Source organism: Aethalodelphis obliquidens, unplaced genomic scaffold (genome assembly GCF_003676395.1).
Source record: "Aethalodelphis obliquidens isolate GAN/ISIS:26980383/991018 unplaced genomic scaffold, ASM367639v1 scaffold2, whole genome shotgun sequence".
NCBI lineage: Eukaryota > Metazoa > Chordata > Mammalia > Artiodactyla > Delphinidae > Aethalodelphis > Aethalodelphis obliquidens.
This window is the reverse complement of record NW_020837946.1, coordinates 61,225,516-61,246,365: the sequence shown is the minus strand read 5'-3', so window position 1 is coordinate 61,246,365 and position 20,850 is coordinate 61,225,516. Positions and strand designations below refer to the sequence as shown.

The 20,850-nt window shown below is 42.4% G+C and overlaps 1 protein-coding gene across 4 annotated transcripts in view; it reads left to right on the top strand.

Moving 5' to 3' along the window:
* The window catches only part of SP5 (Sp5 transcription factor), a 36,323-nt gene that overhangs the window by 12,081 nt on the left and 3,392 nt on the right, over positions 1 to 20,850 (top strand). For 2 of the 4 annotated variants that reach the window (XM_027128618.1, XM_027128619.1), the window contains exons 3-4: positions 8,418 to 8,507; positions 10,027 to 10,428. The gene's annotated coding sequence lies outside the window, so the exon portion shown is untranslated. Of the gene's footprint in view, positions 1 to 8,153; positions 8,324 to 8,417; positions 8,508 to 10,026; positions 10,429 to 20,850 lie in introns of those variants that run through there. The other 2 variants (XR_003437596.1, XR_003437597.1) reach the window with 2 other exon arrangements.

Genomic DNA, 20,850 nt, shown 5'->3' with positions numbered 1-20,850 from the left:
TGCTGTCCTCCTCAGCCCAACCCTCTCCTCCACCAAATCTTTCTTGCTCAAGGTGCATCTCAGGGCTGTTTCTCAAACCAGAGCATGATTTTGTAACATTTCTTTGAAAAACATTTTATTTCTGACCTTTGCAATTATAGAAGGATGCTGGGAATTACCAGTACCAGGGAAACTTGTAACATCAATGAGAATAGCTCCAAAATTTTTTCCAGTGAATGAACCTCTGCCTCCAAATCTAAACTATCCATCATTGATTTGGGGGTACTTTAGGAGGACACTTAGTGAATGACAACAAAAATCTAGGTTGATGATGACTATGGCATATCCCCAAGGAGTTCCCCAGAGCCCTGAAAGATCAAGGGAGCTCTCTATGACCAGATAAATCTCCCCAACCAGGATTCATAGAAATAGAATTTAACAGGTTGGAGTTGGAGAAGACCTTTAAAATCATCCAGTTTGACCTTCTCAGTTAACAGAGGAGACAACTGAGGGCATGCTTAATCAAATGAAACAACCATTATCTAATGTATCTATGATACATTAAAGAGTAAGTACACTCAGTAGAAACCCAGCAGCCTAGAAAAGGGAGTGATAGTTAAGGATCATGAACAGTGGGAGAAGACCCAGGGATCAAGACCAGGATCCCTTTCTACCCTTAGCTGTTTGGGTGGAGGTAAGGTGGTGGTCCTAGGAAGCTGCTAACTGGCTCCCTCTACCCTTCCCAGTATCCTGGGCCTCTTGCCTTCTCTGAGGCAATCTCAACTTCCCAATGCCTTAACAGTCATTCCCTTGCACGCCTAAGTCTCATTGCTTCAGCTTTTAAAGACATCCCCCCACCACAATCTTCCTATGTTATCAAAATGTAAACTCATTTAGAAGATTGTTAAGTGACCATTCAAAGGCAAAAAAAAAAAAAAAAAAAAGCAAAGACCAGAAGGGCAGGGGGTAGAAGAAGCCAGAGCTGAGGAGAAAAAGAGAGCCTCTCTGATGGAAAAGAGCTGATAATGGTATGGGTGTGTGTCATGTGATGGACAGATCTATCTGTCCATCAGATGACATATTTCAGAAGGAAACATATTTCAGAAGGAACAGGTAAAAAAGTTGTAAAAAAGTCTAGATCCAGAGCTCTTAGCAACTGTCTCAGCAAAGATTCCTCTGTATTTGTTATCTTTTGTTGCATAACAAATACCACAAACTTAAAGGCTTAAAACAGCATATGTTTATTATCTCACAGATTCTGTGCACCAGGAGTCTAGGCAGAGCTTAGCTGTAGCCTCTGCTTAGGGACATTTATAAGGCTGCAATCAAGGTGATGGCCAGGACTGGGGTCTCATCTGAAGGCTTGACCAGTGAAGGATATTCGTCCAAACTTAAGTGGTTGTTGGCAGGACTTGGTTCTCTGTGGGCTGTTGGACTGAGGACCTCAGTTCTTTGTTGGCTGCAGTCTGGAGACCACCCACAGTTTCTTGATACATGGGTCTCTCCAACATAGCCACTTGCTTCATCAACATGCAAGCTGGGAAGGCAATAAAGTCTACTAGAAAGATGGAAGCTGGTGACACAGTGGTTGAGAATCCGCCTGCCAGTGCAGGGGACACGGGTTCGAGCCCTGGTCCGGGAAGATCCCACATGCTGCAGGGCAACTAAGCCTGTGTGCCACAACCACTGAGCCTGTGCTCTAGAGCCCGTGAGCCACAGCTACTGAGCCCGCGTGCCTAGAGCCCGTTCTCCACAACAAGAGAAGCCACCACAATGAGAAGCCCATGCACCACAACAAAAAGTAGCCCCGGCTCGCTGCAACTAGAGAAAGCCGCATACAGCAACAAAGTAGCCAAAAATAAATAAATAAAATAATTTTTTTTAAAAATAAAGATGGAAGTACATCTTTTGTAATCTATCCACAGAAGTGACAGCCTATCAACATGCTACTCACTTGAAGAAGGTTACTCAAGAGAAGATTACACAAGGATTCGAATACCAGGAGGTGGGAATCATGGGAGGCCATTTTAGAGGATGACTATCACACCTTGTGACACAGCTTGTCAAAAACAATAAAAATAATGGAGTCATGTTATATAGACCATAAAGGTTTGGACAAAGAGTTTTCTCAGCATCAGCTATGATGCTTCCTCACTCGTGAGAGACTGTCCCCCAGCATCCATCTTTCCTTTCTTCCTTATTGTAATAGTAATCCCCAAATTTTAGGGAGGCATATGGCTGTCCATCTAGAGACTACATATGGCAGCCTCCCTTGTAGTTAGGTATAGCCATATGACTAAGTTCCCACCAATGGGCTGTGAGCCTGTGTGATATATGCCACTTCTGAGTGACATCCGTAAAAGAAAGTTGCATGCCCTCCCCTTCTTTTTTACCCCCCTTTCTGAGGCTGGAATGCATATATTGTGGTGGGCATCCAGTTCAATCATGTAGATAAGGCCAACACTCTGGAAGATCTTGGAAAAATAAAACAGAAGGAATAGGAGTCCCCAGACCATCACTTGAAGCAGAGTAGCCCAACTTTCCTGGGCTGCCTACCAGCTGGACTTCTGTCTAAGAGAGAAATAAACCATCTTGTTTAGGCCATTGTTATCTGCTATCTGTTACAGTAACTAAACCAGTATCCTAACTGGTGGATCACACAGTGCTTCCAGAGGCAGGTATTAGCAGTGCTCCTGCTGAGTCTTCCTGTGGCAGCTGTGAATTACATCGCTTTAAAAGATGTCACAATGTGTCACCTTTCCAGCTCCTCCTAGGCTATGTCTGCTGGAGTCCTCAAAATGAGTTCTCACCCCCAAAAGGGTATCCTCTTAGGATGCTGCTATGGAAAACTCTATCACTGCTTTCCAGCTTTGCCCATGCTCAGGTACCCAGAGGACTTCAGTCATTCAGTGATTCATTTATTACACTATTTATGGGAATTTCTCATGTGGCAGTCACATGAGCCTGGGGATACAGCAGCGAACAGGACAGACCAGTTTTTTGCTCTCAGGAGACTGACATTCTAGTAGGGCATTAAAGACACAATAAACAAATAAACCAACAAATAAGATAATTCAGGGAATCATAAAATAGAACAACAACTTGAAATTCATCTTCATTTACCCTACAAGATCGCGCAGGGAAACTGAGTCTCAGCCACATTGCTGGATAATTCACGGTCTCCAGCCTGAAGAATGGCCCCCAGTAGTCCTTGTCTCATAACTGCCTCAGACTGAAGGAGACAAATTATTTCCACCTACTACCCTTTGGTGAGAATGAGTCCCATGAACACACCTATATGCGTGGTGGATGGAAAATATAGAGATGCACATGGATATCTGTTGAACACTAACAGTGTTCCACCAACATACCCATCATAAAAATCCAAATAAATAAAAAACACATAAAGCAGAAAATAAAAGGGGCACTTTATCCTTTCCCTTCATAAATAACCACTGTTAACATTTTCATTCAACCAACACATCTTTATTGATCTCCTGCACTGTTCCCGGCCCTGTCCTTGATGATGAATATGCTGGAGATGGTTCCTAACCTCATGTGGCTTCTAGCTTGAGTGTGTGTGTATGTGTGTGTCTCCTCCTGGGTTTGTAAACTGCCTGTACCATACCTAGCTATATGATTTCAGGCAAACCACTTAACTCCCGAAGGCTCGGTTTCCTCATTGGCAAAATGGGTATAAAAATAGTAGCTAATATATAGCGTTGTTGGAGGGGATTAAGTTTGATAATATAGGTTAAATAACTTAGAATAAGCACTCAGTAAAAAAAAAAAGGCTGCTACTATTGCTATATGTATTATATAAATATTTGCTTTTATATAAACAGGATTATACTATTGATACTTATATACAACTACGGTCTACTCCTTGAACCCTTTCAGTGATGTTCCTTTTTCCATTTCAAAACATAGAAGGTGAAGTTCATCGTTTTAACTGCTTTATGGTATTCTGTTGTCTGTATTTACATTTGTATGTATATTTGGTGGAGAGGTTGATGGACATGGAGTCCATGAATGGGCATTGTATGCCAAGTTCTTTCTTTTTTTCTTTCTTTTCTTTCTTGCCAAGTTCTTGATGTACTTTTTTTTCTGGACAGTGGATACAAAACTTAGTTACATTCTAAAAGGGTTCATAATCCAAAAGCAGGGCTGTGATTTAAATGGGCCAGTGCTTGACTTGATCACATAATTTCACCTCTTTGTGCTCCAGTCCTTCCATCTGTGTGTTGTTTAATTACTCCTCTCTCCTTCCTAGAAATGTGAAAGCTTTCTAGAAAACAGGCAAAAACAGAAACATAGAGCCAAAACCAACAATTTCACTACGTTTAAACTTAATGATTTCATTTTATGTACCAGCTCCTCATTGGAGCAGGATTAATTGCCAACCTCTACACCTGGGTTTAGTTTAGACAACCCCAAATACCTTCCCAGCTCAGTCTTTAAAAATCGGAGTTTCTTCACAAGGCCTATTTCTTTTCCTCCATAAAGTGTGTCCTCATTTATATTTTCCTCCCTTTGTATCCATCTAAAGTACGACTCTTGAGAAGATACGTATGCTCCATTAAACCCTACAATTTAAAGCCGCTATCTATAAAGTCTAAATTTGTGATTTGAAATCACAAATAAAGTGATTTCTATCTCTAAAGTCTAAATTTGTGATTTGAAAATCTACTCTTTGAATACCAGTGACTTTAATATTAAACTGCCACAGATAAGATCTTTAAGGGGAAAAATACAACTGCCCATTTTGATTTGGGGGGATTTTAGTCCTGAGATCCACACAGAGGCACCAAGACTTGTATGGTCACAGACAAATCACTTCACTTCTCTGAGATCAGTTTCCTCATCTATTAATGGGAGGGAGCTTAAGGGGTTTCCAAATGTAATTCCTTAGCACCCCTGGTGACAGATGAGATGCTTCAGGAGTCTCGTAGATGAGATGTTCTTCTGTTCCATATTCGGAGCTCCTCTGATAACCACTAACCAGCTGGTTGATGATCCCTTCCACTCCTGTATGAGGCTGGACCGCATGAACTACAAGTATAACCATTCATTGATACACAAGGTTTCAATACATAGTGCTGAAAAAGGAAAATGGAAGAAAATAGTGGAGTGGGAGAAGCCAGGGGGAGGAGGGGGAAAGAGACCAGGGAAGATTGAGAAAGGAAGACACAAGTTGGCCAGGCTAGTAATGTGACCCAGGCAGAGGGCTGACTCCTTAGACAGGCCCTATGGGGAGCTTCAGCTGAAAGGTTTACCCAAAGTCAAGACCTTTTCCCTCCAGAGAGGTGGAACTTTCGTGAGGAGTAGCTGTTTCTGTTCCAGTTCATAGGTGACTGCACTGTATAATGGATCCATCTGTACTGCAATGGAAGAGGAGTTCAGACTCTTGGTCTGCTACTAACTAATGGCATGACTTTAGGCAAGTCCTGTGATTCTGTGAGGGTCAATTTCTTTATCTGAAAATGGAAGGAGTAGGACTGGATGATATCTTGAGGTCCTTTCCTGCTTGAAAATGGTATGATTCTTATGAACGCTTGTATATATAGCCAGGTATTCTGGTTTATCCATTGCTAAGTAGAACCCCCTCGACATTTAATGCCATAAAATAACAACCATGGTATTATGCTCACATATTTTGGTGGACAGGAATTCACGCGGGACGCAGTGGGGGTAGTTTGTCTCACAGTCTTGGGTCTCTCTTCTGAGAATGACTCTGTTGGAGGTAACTTGAATGCCTAGGAGTTAGAATCACCTGGATGCTTCACTGACATGTCTGGTCCCTGAGCTAGAATGACTTGAAGTCTGAGCTGAGTACTCCGTCAACCGGAGCACCTATTCGTGGCCTCCCCATGTGACTTGGGTTTCACAAAACATAGCAGCTGGGTTCCCAGAAGGAATGTCTTGAGATTGATCATCCCAATAGTGAGCCTTCCAGAACAGGCAGAAGCTACTTGACCTTCTCAGACCTAGCTCTAGAAGTCACTTAGTGACAATTCTACCGTATTTTGTTGGTTACAAGCAAATCACCAAGGCTAACCTAGATTCGAGGGAAGGGAAAGTAGACTCCAGATCAGTAAGTTCACGTTGCAAAAGAACCATCATTGCTGCCATCTTTGGAAAAGTATGATCTGCCCCAGTCTGCACTCTGGTAATGACGGTTCACATGCCTCCCGAATACATTGCCACGTGCCTCCTGAATACATTGCCTCATCCCTCCCTCGAGATCCCCAAAGTTTCATCCCCAAAGTCTGCATCAATTCAAATTCCAAGATCTTGGTATCTAGTCGGGTCCAATGCTGATGAGGTTTCTCAGTGCCTTTCTCAGGCACAGCCCCTTCACTGAAGTTCCTTGCAGTCTGAAGACTTGTGAACCAAAGAGACGAGTCTTCTAGTCTTAAGATACTTTAAAGGCCTATTATCTATCTGTCTGAAATGGTTCATGAGGCACCATCTTAAATCTTTCTGAGGTCTTAAAAAAAGTATTTAAAATCACATCGTTGGGCTCCTCTTTGCTCTGAGACCGTGTCTTCCTAATCAAACCCTTGATTCGACCTTTGCACTGAGGGCCTTTCTTACTTTGAGGATGCTTTGCTGATTGGAAAGACTGACTTGAGCTCGCTATACTTCTTCTAAATGTTACTGCAAAATTGAACATAGCCATATTTTGTCATCAGTAACTAAAAGAAACCAGTTGACACTTTCAGCTTTCTGTCAGGAAACCTCCTTAGGCAAATCCACTAGTTCACTTAGTATAGTTTCTATTTTTCATGTTACCACAGGTGATGGTGTTGCTAAACATTTTGCTGCAACTTAGCAAAATCATCTTTTTTCCACCTTCCAACAATAATTTTCTCTTTGTCCCCCTAGCTTTCACTGACAGTCTTCTCAAGGTCCATCCAGGTTTCGCTAACTTCTAACGCCATTTGACCTTGAGAAACTGAATATACAAACAGATAATGGCCAGATAATATATAAAAGTGGAACTCTCACCCACAGTCTGCAGCAGCCAGCCCAGGAGACTAACCTATTATCTACAGTAAGCAGCCCAGAAAGCCAACCTACTATAAGACGGACTAGGAAATCAGACAGCAATCTCTAGCAACAATCTAGGAAACAAAACAATAGCTCCTGTAAAAATTGGCCCCAAATGACCAGGACTTAATTAATAACCAACTGCTTCCCTAATTTTTGTCCCTGTTTCCAACTTAGGACCAACCAGAGAAAGCCAAATATTCATTCTAACCAATCAGATAGGATTTCCCACTTCTAGTCAGTCTGCTTATAGTATCCCCATGCCAACAGCCTCCAACCAGGGCATATTTGAAGTCTTCCCCTTTTTTCCACTGTAAAACTGTCCCACTCCTCTGCCTGCCTTTGAGTGTCTGCCAAAACGCAAGTGATGGTGGCTGACTCCCTTGCTATAGCAAGTTTTGAATAGATAGCCTTTGCTTGTTCTCATTTGGTTGGTCTTCCTTTATTTCCACAAGCTTCTCCCTGCTTTCCAGTCAAAAGCTAATGGGTTATGGTTTGGGGTTTTGTTATGGGAGAATCCCATGTCCGGGTACCAAACTCTATTCTCGTTATCTATTGTTGTGTAAAAACCACCCCAAAACTTAGTGGCATAAAACGACAGTCATCTTACTATGCTCACAGATTCTGTGGGTCAGGAATTCCGACAGGGTTAATAAGAATGGCTTGTCTCTGATCCACAACATCTGGGGCCTCGGCTGTGAAAACTTAATGGCTGAGGAAGGACCCACCAGGAGGCTGCCTCATTCACACATCCTGATGCCTGAGCTGAGGTGACTTGAATATTGGGCTCAGGTGGGGATGGCAACCATTGGCTTAGGCTCTTCTCAGCTCTTCACAACCATTGGCTGAGCTCTGTGAGGGAGCGTCCTGAGACGCGCAGCCAGGCAGTGAGTGTTCTGAGAGAGACAGGTGGAAGCTACAAGCCTTTTCTGACCTGCCTTGGAAGTCACATGTGTTGGTTAAGTGAGTCACTCAGCCTGACCTAGATTCAAGGGGAGGGAATCAGGCTCAACTCTTTTTTTTTTTTGCGGTACGCGGACCTCTCACTGCTGTGGCCTCTCCCGTTGCGGAGCACAGGCTCCGGACGCACAGGCTCAGCGGCCCCAGCCGCTCCGCGGCATGTGGGATCCTCCCGGACCGCGGCACGAACCCGTGTCTCCTGCATCGCCAGGCGGACTCTCAACTACTGCGCCACCAGGGAAGCCCCCAGGCTCAACTCTTAAAGGGAGAGTGACAAAGTCCCTCTGCACAAGGACACATGGGATAGGAGATACTGTTGCAGCCATTTTTGGTAACTCTAATTTGCCACTCCAGGCCACACTTTTCCTGGCATCCCTCTACTCCTTCACTCCTACATTACTTATTTTTACTCTGCTTCCTTTCAGAAAGAATTTGAAGACACTCAGAAGATGGGCTGGTGGGCATGGAAACAAAACAAAGGAAGTTGGTTGATGTCAGGTGATAATCTCATACAGGTATTCATTTATTCATTCCATGAGTCTTTTTAAAGCGTTAACAAATGGGTTCCACATTGGAAATACACAGAGGAGATGTGAGATGAGCAAAATGAACACACATCCTGTTCTCATGAAGTTTAAGCCCAGTGGGAGAGGCAGACATTTAAAAATAATTCCACAAGTACATAACCACAGGTGCTCTAAGTTCATAAGCATTATACAGCAATGGCCCAGGAGCTGTGTAAGTGCACAACACAGGAGCTTGGTCCTGTTAGGGAATGAGAGATTTCCCTGGGGGAAAAAAAAAGAATATTTAAACTTATAACTCACAAATGAGAAAAATGTCAGGTAACTAAACTAGGGTGTTGCAAAGCATGTTACATGGACCACTAGTGATACAGAGAGATATAGCATTGGCCAAAAAGTTCACTCGGGTTTTTCATAACATCTTATGGAAAAACCCAAACGAACCTTTTGGCCAAGCCAGTATTATTATTGTCCTTGTTATGTATTTATTTTACAGTTTTGCAATTTATGACAGGTGATATTTGTTTTCCATTGCTGTTGGCAGGTAAAGTTTCCTTGTAAAGTGAAAGTTTTTAAGTTTAACAAAGCTATCAATTTAAGGTAAAATAATATGGTAAGCATTACATCTTGAGTTGGCAAATATCGTGTAGATGATATGTGGAAACTGAAGCTCAGTATAAAGACTGGAGTTGGTATGTTGAGAGATGGCATGGGGAGGGGGATCATGGGTAGTAAAGAGAGCATTCTGGTGCAAAAGCCCTGAGGTGGAAGAGTGAGGGGGGTCCACGAAACAGAAAGGTGACCAATATGGCTTGAGCAGAAAGCAAGAGGAAATAGTTTACAGTGAGCCGGAGAGGCCTGCAGGCCCCTGAGAGTCAGGGACTTTAGTTCAAAACTGAAACTTCCAAAACTCAGCATGGGCAATTGCACTTTTTTCCTTTAAATATTGTACCTGTGGCAGGGTTAGTACAAAATCACTGGCATTTGAATAGTACATTTATAATAGAACAAATTTAGGTGATACAGATATCAAGAATATTAATTGGCAGTATCTGAGAGCTAATGTTTCCTTTGGAAATACTTTGTTCAACATGTTTAACTATCCTACAAGCAATGGGGCGTCATTGAAGAATTTGGGAAAAGGGAGTGATAACCTAGTTTGTGAGGTTTTAAAAAATAGTGTTTACAGTGTAATTCATGCATTAATGAAATTGTCCAGAAGAGCTAATCATAATAATAAGCAACATTCTGCTTTCCAACCTCTTGCCCACCCCAGAGGGAACCACTTTAAGTCTCTTCTGGTTTTATTCTTCTAATAGTTTCCTTCTTATCTCCAAAAAATGCTTACATCTGTGTCTCTTGATTTATCAGATTTGGGCATTATATCAGATATATCATATGTGCTTACTCAGATTTCCTCAACCTTACTTTTCTCCCAGTCTCCCAGCTCACTCCACCCAGGCCATCCCAATGGTCACCAACTAAGTCTGAGCTTCTGTTTCCACTGCAGGAGGGCATCAGGCCACATGCCCAGATCTACTTCCCCAGTGGCTACTACAGGGCCCGAGTGACACAACCTGCATGCGTGGGAGAGTAAACTCTCCAGGCAGCAGATTTTGACCAGTGGAAGAGAGAAGGCAGAGACAGATGGGAGATATGTTTTCTCTTCCTTTTTCCCTCTGATGGATTGTTCTGGGCACAATATTTCCGTCCAGCCTGTCCAAAGAGGTTCTTTGTGACTGAGTGGTCACCTGCTGAGGAACCAGCTCTGGTTATTCATGGCATTTTATGAAGCAATGGCCAGTGCAGTAACTCAGCACCTTGTACTTGCTGCCGGATCTTCTCCGCCCGTCTTCCTCCCTAACTCTCACAGAACTGGGCTTGTACCTCCTAATAAAGCATAAGCCCTTAAGCTTTGCCTCAAGCTCTATTTTCTAGGGAAATCAGGCCAAGATAGATATTGCCAATATTAACTGTTGACTTACAGCTCTGACTTAAGATCGCCACTCGCATCTCTCTCCCATGTTCCTGTAGTCAACTCATTGTTCTTAGTTCTTTTAGTTATGCTTCTAACTTTCGGTTTTGTGCTTATAACTATACTTCTTTTTGCAACCACCAGAGAGAGTATCTCTTGGCTCTGATATTTTGCAGGATGGAGATACTGGCATCCCTTCCTTCTCTGTACTTCTCCTCTTCCTTCCATCCCTAAACCGCTGCATCATACTTTAACATCCTTAAGGTGGACAGCACTTGTATTCTGTTCTGTAATCATGATTGTCTTCTGTTATCTTCCTAAGTGCTGATTCTATATTTGAAAACCAATGCATGTATATACTATGTATAGTATATACAGTGCATATACTATGATGACTGTTCATTGAACAATAAGTTTCCTGAGAGTTTGCTGTGTCTCAGGCACTGTTCTCTAGGCTCTAGGGATAACACAATGAACAAAACAGACAGAAATCCTTGCCCTCTCAGAACTTTCATGTCAGTGGAGGAGACAAACAATTAACAAGGTAAATATATAGAATGTATGGTATGACAGATAATGAAAAGTACTGCGAGGAAAGTAATGCAAGGAAGGAGAATAGGAAGACTCAGGCTGAGGGTTGCAATTTTAGGTGTTCTGAGCAGGGAAGGCCTCACTGAGAAGGTAGCCTCCAGAAAACAAGGCAGCAAAACAAACAACCATCTAGGCAAAGGGAACAGCATTCTAGGCAAAGGGAACAGCATTCTAGGCAAAGGGGACAGAAAGTACAATAGCCCTAAGACATGAATGTGCTTACTGTGTTCGAACAAGAGCAAGGAAGCTCATGTGGCTGGAGCAGACTGACCAAGAGGGAGACTTAGAGAGGAACAAAGAAAGAAGTAATGGGGAGCAGAGAGTGCAGGACTGTGTAAGCCATAGCAAGGACTTTGACTTTTATTATAGGAGAGATGGGAAACCTTGAGAGACTTTTGAGCAATGGAGTGACACAATTTAATATACATTTTAACAGGACCACTCTGGATATTGTGTCGGAAAGAGACTGAAGGGGGCAAGGGAGGAAGCAGGGAAACTAGTTAGGAGATAATTGAAATAATCTAAGCAAGAGATGACAGTGGCTTGAAGTAGGGTTGTTGTAGCAGTGAAGGATAGGAGAAGTGGTCAGAATCTGGATATATTTGGAAGGTAGAACCAACATGATTAGTGAATAGTTGGATGTGAGAGGGAAAAAATAGAGCCAAGAATGACTATAAAGGTTTTGAACTGAGCAACTGGAAGAAAGGAGCTGTCATATACGTAGAAGGGAAGACTGGGAAGAATAGGTTTAAGGGAAAAGATCAGGGACCCAACTTAGGCAGTTTGAGTTGCTGTTTCAGTTCTCTATTACTGCATAACAAATCACCACAAAACTTAGTGGCTTAAAAAAACCAAGAATTAATTAACATGTCTCATGGTTTCTGTTGGTCAGGAATTCAACGGGGGTTAGCCAAACAGTGCTTGTTTAAGGTCTCTCATTGTAATAATCCCAGTTTTAGCACTGAAAGTCTTGTGTCCTGGGAAGCCCCTCCCAAGGATGCGAAAAGTTCTGGGTTTCAGTGATGGGTGAAGAATTGAGGAGTAGGGGTAGTACAACACCCGTACAGTGGCCAAAAATATAAGGACTGAAAGCAGGGCTGTTTTTAGTGTCAAATGGATACTGTCCAGTCGTTACCATCACTCACTGATTTTTCGCCTCACCACTGATGTTGGCAACCACGATTTGCAGTTCACAATAATGGGTCACCCATTGTTGCCTCACTTCCAGTGATGTGAGTTAGGTGTGCAACATAAGTGTGTGTGATCATGGCGTTAACAGTCCAAGTCTGACCTGGCCTATGAATTAACTGTTGTGCTTTGAATTAAGATTATAGAGGCCACCTTGAATAATCAGGATAGATCCCCACCCCGAAATTGGGTTCGGATGTTGTTACTGATGCACACACCAAGAGGCTATGGAAAGATTGAATATTTACACCACTGAGGTCCCTGAGAAGGGCAGGGCAGGCCTCTCAAGCAGGTCCAGAATGCCTTGAGAGAGCTGAGGTAGGAGACATACTGGCTTGGGGTTTTTATTGTGGTGAGGGGATGGGGGGGTGAGGGTTCCCAGTACGAGCAGGGACTTGTGTGGCTTGAATCTCCGCCAGCACCAAAGGAGAGAGCGCTCAGGCTTTCTTAGCAGCTTGCCCAGACGTAGGGCTGTCGGGGAGATGAAGGGATAAGGTCTAAAGCTCTTGGCTATCAAACATCAAAATGGAGCCACTCTCCTATTGCAGAGATAGTGCTAGGTTAATTTTTTTTTTTTGCGGTACGCGGGCCTCTCACTGTTGCGGCCTCTCCCGTTGCGGAGCACAGGCTCTGGACGCGCAGGCTCAGCGGCCATGGCTCACGGGCCCAGCCGCTGCACGGCATGTGGGATCTTCCCGGACCGGGGCACGAACCCGTGTCCCCTGCATCGGCAGGCAGACTCGCAACCAGTGCGCCACCAGGGAAGCCCTAGGTTAATTTCTTTGTTGTTGTTAGTTTCTGCTTTATTACAAAGTGAATCAGTTATACATATACATATGTTCCCATATCTCTTCCCTCTTGCGTCTCCCTCCCTCCCACCCTCCCTTATCTCACCCCTCTAGGTGGTCACAAAGCACCGAGCTGATCTCCCTGTGCTATGTGGCTGCTCCCCATTAGCTATCTATTTTACGTTTGGTAGTGTATATATGTCCATGCCACTCTCTCACTTTGTCACAGCTTACCCTTCCCCCTCCCCATATCCTCAAGTCCATTCTCTAGTAGGTCTGTGTCTTTATTCCTAGGTTAATTTTTAATGTGAATATTGTGACAATGTTTTCTGAAAGTTCAGATCATGAAGATGGGAACTACTGTGATATCACAGGCATGACCCAGATATCACTGAAACAGGAGCCTAAATGGATTGGGTTTTTTGGTTTGTTTTTGCTTTTTAAATTTTGCCCATTCCGTGCAGCCTTTGGGATCCTTGTTCCTGACTAGGGGTGGAACCTGGGCCGCTGTGGTGGAAGTGCCCCTGTGGAGTCTTAACACTGGACGACCAGGAAAGTCCCAGACTGGGGTGTTTTAATGATAGAAGGAAGGACACATACAGCTGGATTAGGGAGGAAAAGAGCCGAACCTGAGCGTGCTGTACAATATGCAGAAAATAGTTTTGTATTGGACATGGCAGAGGAGGAGACTGTGAAGACACATACGGAGAATGAATTTCACAAGTCTGGGATTAGACAGGGAAATACCTCTAAATTAATCAAACGGTTTTGTGGTCTCCCAAAGAAACACCACTGTTCAGTTGAAAATAGTGAGCACAGAATTAATTTGGGCTAACCACACGACCAACACGCATGATTGTATCACTCCCTTTGTGGCGCTGTGGAACTGAGTAGAGTACCATATACTGATTCACAGGTTGGAACTAAAAATGTCCTGTGGGGAAATTTGAGAACAGGTACATCGGCCTCTGTATTAAGTTGCTAGGGCTGCCACAGCAATGTAGTGCAAACCAGGTGGTTTAAAACAAACAAGCAAAAAATTAATCCTTACAGTTCTGGAGACTAGAAGTCCAAAATCAAGCTGTTAGCAGGGCCATGCTGCCTCTGAGGTTCTAGGGAAGAATCTGTTTTGAGCCTCTCTCCTAGTTTCTGGCGGCTCTGGCACTCCTTGGGACCCCTTGGCTTCTAGGTTCATCACTCCAGTTTCTGCCCCCATCTCCCTGTGGCCATGTTCCCTGTGTGTGTGTGTGTGTGTGTGTGTGTGTATGCGTGTGCAAATTTCCTTCTTACAAGAACACCAGTCATATTGGATTGAGGGCCCACCTTATTCCAGTATGACCTCCTTTTAACTTGACCCTATTTCCAAATAAGGTCACATTCACAGGTTCCAGGTGGACATGACTTCTGGGGGGACACTGTTCAATCCAGTACAGCCCCTTATGGTGCAGAACTCATTCTGTCAAATCTTACCTATGATCATGCTTTCTACAATATATAGAAATGAGTCAAATAACAGCAACAAAAAAATGTGTACCCACTCTTAGGTATTTTAATTTGAAAATGGAGTTTCAAATCATTTTCTTGATTTTTATGAAGATTTTAATAAAACTGTAGAAAACACAAAATATCTTGTTGATATCTTGTCCAAATAAAAGCTAGAGTTTATCTGTCTGCAGATTCAGCAGAGAGTGCAAATGTAAATCTTGGCAAGTTCTATTCAGTCTATAAACTTCTATAATATGGACTTGATAATAGCAGAGCTGCAAGTCAAAAAAAATTTACATTTGACTGTATTCAGTTTTACCACTACATAAAAGGAAAAATGGATGTCTTAAAGGGGGTAGGCAGTTCATAGAAATATTACTGGAAAAGAAAATAGAAAGATTAAGAATAACCTACTATAGGACTTCCCCGGTGATGCAGTGGTTAAGAATCTGCCTGCCAATGCAGGGGACACAGGTTCGAGCCCTGGTCTGGGAAGATACCACATGGCACAGAGCAGCTAAGCCCATGTGCCGCAACTACTGGAGCCCGCGCGCCTAGAGCCCGTGCTCCACAAGAGAAGCCCCCGCAATGAGAAGCCCGCGCACCGCAACGAAGAGTAGCCCCCACTCACCACAACTAGAGAAAAGCCAGTGCACAGCAACGAAGGCCCAACACAGCCAAAAATAAATAAATAAATTTATAAAAATAAATAAACAAAAATAAAAAAATAAAATAACCTACTACATCATGAAACAGAAGAAAACATGTCATTGTTATTTTTTATTAAATACAGATAATATCTGTTTAATTAGTACTTTGTATTTATATTCTCCTTTTAAAATATGTTTATAGATCTTAAGAATATACAATAACATAGCCTACAAAATTTAAATATCCAATATAGAGTATTTTTAAAAGATAAAATAAGTTGCTATATCAAAGGAGAACTATTAAAATATTGTTATATTTTTCTACATATATTTGTTTAATTATTCCTACTATTAATCACTTCTAATTGTCATTGCTAACTATCTTGTTATTGTTTATTTAAATAATAGCATTTATATTTATGTGCATATATTGATCTCTAACATTCTGTTTTTGAGAATAATTTAATTAAAATTTCAAATAAAAATTAGAAACAACTCCATTCATTTAATTAGACATCATAATTAGATTTTTCTATTTGTTTAACAAAATTGAAATGTATAGCCAGCTAGAAAAAAAAAAATTTGAATCTAGCAACCATTATTTTAATAGGAGGTAGACAATATTTAACACTTTAGAAGATGAGGATTAACTGTAATTGAAATAAATACTTCATGATATGATTTAATAAAATAGGTACTAACTACATTATTTAATAATATACACCCAATCTGGAGGAAATCACATAAAAGTTTTATCTGTAGCTTTTATCTAATGCATCTACTAAAAATTAGTAGTCCCAGAAATCATTCCAGTTACACTGTAAAGAATCAGTGTTATTAACTTACACTGATTTGCTGTTCAAATTCTTTCTAGCTAATGGCATGGCCCTAAGGATGAATACTAAGAATAGCTAAAAAGATTTGCCAATACTAAATACATCTTAAAAGCCATTTTTAGCATTCAGTATTTTTCACCAATCCTCTTTGTTCTCCTGAACTCCCCCCAAGAATGCTCTAGGATCTTGACCATAGTCCCAGGGGTGGAGGAGACTAGGTCTTTCAACAAAACCTGTCATCACTTCCACCACTCCACTCAATGATATATTACACTGAAAACATATCAGTGTGGGCCAAAATACCCTATTTCTAATGCTGGTTTCCCTTTAACTGAAATATACTTAGAACAGAGGAAGACAGACAATCCAACATGTTTATGACAACTTGCTCCATCATGAAAAATAACTGCCCTTTGGCTTGGCCCAGGAGGCATGTACAGCATGGGGGCCACCTCTGAGGTTTAAGGTGGTTGAGAGGTATGCCTTTATTTTGTAAAGTGAGAGGAGAAGCAGAAACTTTTTAGGAAAGAGTCCAGACAGATGTTGAGCATCCAGGAGCCCATTCCCTTAACTATTCTCTTCTTGAAAGCAACCACAGTTTGAAGACCACTGGTGCAGGAGAGGGAGAGCAGATGGACATGTGGCATGTGGCATGATGGTAGGGCAGCATTGACCACCCCCTTGTGGTTAACCATAATGAATTTAAAGTGAAACTAGTCATGTGTTTTCCATTAGCCACAGTCGGCTGAGCTGATACAGAGAGGAAGAAGGTAGAGAACTGGATTTAACCAGGGATGTGGATTTAACCAAGCATGTAGTTTTGAGAATTTAAAGATATGATACAGGCAGACAATGAACAACAGAAAGGAAAAAAAAACAGAAAGAAAGACAAAAATAAAAAGACTGTTCAAGAAAGAAAATGTAATCACAATGCACTACTAGATTCTGTAGCAGTACATTCTTCAATAGACTTCAGCTCCTGCCTCATCATACTCTCTAAGACCAGTCTGTCTACCCCCATTCTCTTTGTTGTGGATTTAGACGTTTTCTATTTTTATATGATCTTTATAAAGGTGTTGGCAGGAAGAGGTGATAAATATGTGTGTAGTTTGTCATCTTGAGCAAAACGTTCTCAAATCACATTTTAAAAGATCACTCCGGCTCTTGGAGAATGGATTTGGTGGAGGAGATAAGAGTAGTTATAGTGACCTTAGGAGAATGTTGCAGTAATTCAAGTAAGGGGTGCTGGTAGTTTGGTCTAAAGTGGTAGAAGTAGACATAGAGAAAAGCACATGGCGTGGAGAATTATTCAGGATGACATGACTTAACTCAGTTATGGACTAGAAATGGGAAATAAAAAAGAGGTATTTGGGGCTTCCCTGGTGGCGCAGTGGTTGACAGTCCGCCTGCCCATGCAGGGGACACAGGTTTGCGCCCTGGTCCGGGAAGATCCCACATGCCACGGAGCAGCTGGGCCCGTAAGCCATGGCCGCTGAGCCTGCGCGTCCGGAGCCTGTGCTCCGCAACGGGAGAGGACACAACAGTGAGAGGCCCCCGTACCGCAAAAAAAAAAAAAAAAAAAAAGAGTTATTTGTCCAGGCTTCTTGCTGATGGTTATACTCACTAAGATAGTAAACACTGAAGTAGGACAACATTTCTGGAGGAAGATCATTACTATATTTTTAGAGCTAATGAGCTTGAAGTATTATTGTTATATCCAAGTGAAGAGGTTAAGGATGAACATGCTATACACGTTCAGAGGTAAGGTCTGGAAGGACACATATATTAGCGAGTTGTTGATGGTGTTATCCATGGGTAATAAGCCAGATGAATGTATGAGCTCTGTTAGGAAATGAATACAGAGTAAGGTTGTAATGCACAGTAAGAAGGGGGTTGTAGTATAGTGTAAAAAAAAGCCCACACATTCCTCTCATCCTGGTTTGCATGACTCTTTACAACATGATTTTGCATCCTATGAAGAGGTAGACTTTATTTCTCCAGATCTCTTAAAGCTGGACCAGCGTTGTGACTTGCTTGGACCAACAGAAAACAGGGAAAGTAATGTTGGGGGACTCAGACCCTAGATATCAAGATGCCTTCAGCTTCCACTCTTGCCCTTGAGCCTGCCACGTTAAGAAGCCTAGATGAGCCTTCTTAAGCATAAGTGACAATGAGAGGGAGGTTCAGCCAGCAGCCGTCGCTAACCACCGCGCATGTTCATAAGTTCATGTTCGATCAGCCAGGCCTCAATTTGCTATTAGATGACTTTTGCTGCCTGAGTGACCACAGGCAAGAGCAGCAGAACCCCTCAGCCAAGCCAGACCCAATTTGCTGACCCACAGAATCATGAACAAATAAAATATCTGCTAGGTTTACGCCACAAAATTTTGAGGTTATGCAGCAATAGATCACTCACTGATGCAGGAGCCCAGGAGAGAGTCAAGAAATTCTAATATTTAAATTTCAGGTAGAGAAACAAAACCTGGCCCAAAGAAAAAAAAGTGGTAGCTAGAGAGATAGGATGAAAATCAGGAAGGTATAGTGTCACAGCAACAAGGAATAGACCCACAGAAACCAAGAGGTGTTTTGTGAATAAGGGAGTAGTAACAGTGTCAAATATGGCTGAAAGGTCAAATAAGATGAAATGAAAAATTCCTGATGGATTTAATGACAGGGATGTCATGGTGACTCTGACATTTAGGGCAGAGGGAAAATTAATAAGTTCAGGTTTAGACAGAGTTTGAGATGCCTATGGGATATTTAAGTGCGTCTGTCCAGCACATAGTTAGATTATATGAGCCTGAAGCCCAGTGGAAAGTTTTTGTTTGTTTTTTATTTAAAGTAGCCTTTGAGTTGATTCTTTTTTTTTTGGCTGCGTTGGGTGTTCCTTGCTGCGCGCAGACTTTCTCTAGTTGCAGCGAGCAGGGGCTACTCTTCGTTGCGGTGCGTGGGCTTCTCATGTGGTGGCTTCTCTTGTTGCGGAGCACGGGTTCTAGGCGCAAGGGCTTCAGTAGCTGTGGCATGCAGGCTCAGTAGTTGTGGCTCGGAGGCTCTAGAGCTCAGGCTCAGTAGGTGTGGTGCACACGGGCTTAGTTGCTCCTCAGCATGTGGGATCTTCCTGGACCAGGGTTCGAACCCATGTCCCCTGCATTGGCAGGCGGATTCTTAACCAATGTGCCACCAGGGAAGCCCCCAGTGGAAAGTTTAAGGCTAGTCAGCACGTAGGTGATAGAGCCATTAGTGTGGCTGAATCCCCAGGGAGATGATGTGGCGTGGGATCTTGGGGCGCACCAAGGTTTTTAGAGGGTCCACACTGGCAGGAAACACTACAAAGAAGCCCATGAATTAGGAGAACTGAGAGAAAGATGTGTATGAAAGTAAAAGATTAGAGTTTCAGAAAGTAGTGAGAAGTAACTGTGTCAAATGCAGCCTCTGTTCCAGTAAGGCAGGAACCAGAAGGTCCCCGCCCATTGAAGCTGGCACTGTTTACCAGAGCAGTTTCGGCAATGCTGGGCAGTGACTGAAAATTAGAAGATGGACGCCGATGGGTAAGGAGACTCGCAGAGAGAGGAGAGGGAAATAGGGAACTTCCAAGGGCCAAGTGTCTTGGTTTTTATTTATTTTAGTTTGTTTTAAGGCTATTTGACTTAAGCTTGTTTATTAATTGAGAGGAAAGAAGTAGTTAAAAAAAAAAGAGGGTTACACTCTAACGGGATATTTTTTCCAACATGCACTTTTCCAGCTTTCATGAACAATTCTTCTACTTGCACTTAGTTTTTACAATATCACCCTTCCTCTTATAAATAGTTGGTTAAAATTCCCAGATTTGTTTGCTTTTTCCATTAGAATTTTAGGTTAGCTGACTCCTGATTGAGTTGGGGAGAGACAGGGCATTTTTTTTGGAGCTATCTTCCAAATCACAAAGGAAGTATCTAGTATTCTAAGAATTCCCAAATGACGCTAAGAAAAGAAGTGAAATTTCCTAGTAAAACAAATTTGAGAAAGGCTATACATTTGAAATCTCCCTCTGAGAGACTGACAAAGTATATTAGACTGACAAAGTCTTCCTCTGAGACTCCCTACATTAAGGAAAACAAAAATAAAAACAAACCAAAAAAACAAAAATCCCCACCCTGGTAAACAAACTGTTTTCCTGGAGAATACTTTTTTCTCTGGTTGTTATTAACACATCGAAAGAATTTCCCCTTAACACCAGTTAGGAAACCCTGCCACAGCAAATTGGTTCTATCTAAATTCTGTGGATTCCTGTAAGGTTTTTACAGTAGAGCGGGACTTCATCTTACCTCTAGATTTAGGGACTCATGTTACCTCAGGGACTTGGAGCCCTCTGTAGACTACCCACAGTGAAGAAGAGTGGTGTCACCACCAACTGCCTTGGGGACCTTTCTGTAACAGCAGGGTAGGGTGTGGAATTAACAAAAGATTGGACTGAGGATAAAGATGGTCAAGGACAGGTCAGCAAGAGACAATGTCGTTAATTAAGGCTAATGAAGTTTCCCACTCTGTGAAAGGATTGGTCATTTATTACAAACCTTCCCAGAAGGATGTGAGTTGAAGACAGGATCAAAGTGCCTCCTTATATGTCTGGAGGAAACAATCAACTAAACTACAATCACCTTAAATTAAGACACACAATTGGAGGTGATAACATATTTCGAAGTTCTGATGGAATAAAGAAGAATCAGGAGGGACTTCCCTGCTGGTCCAGTTGTTAGTACTCCGTGTTTCTCCGTGTTTCCACTGCAGCGGGCACGGGTTCCATCCCTGGTCTGGGAACTAAGATTCCGCATGCCTCGCTGC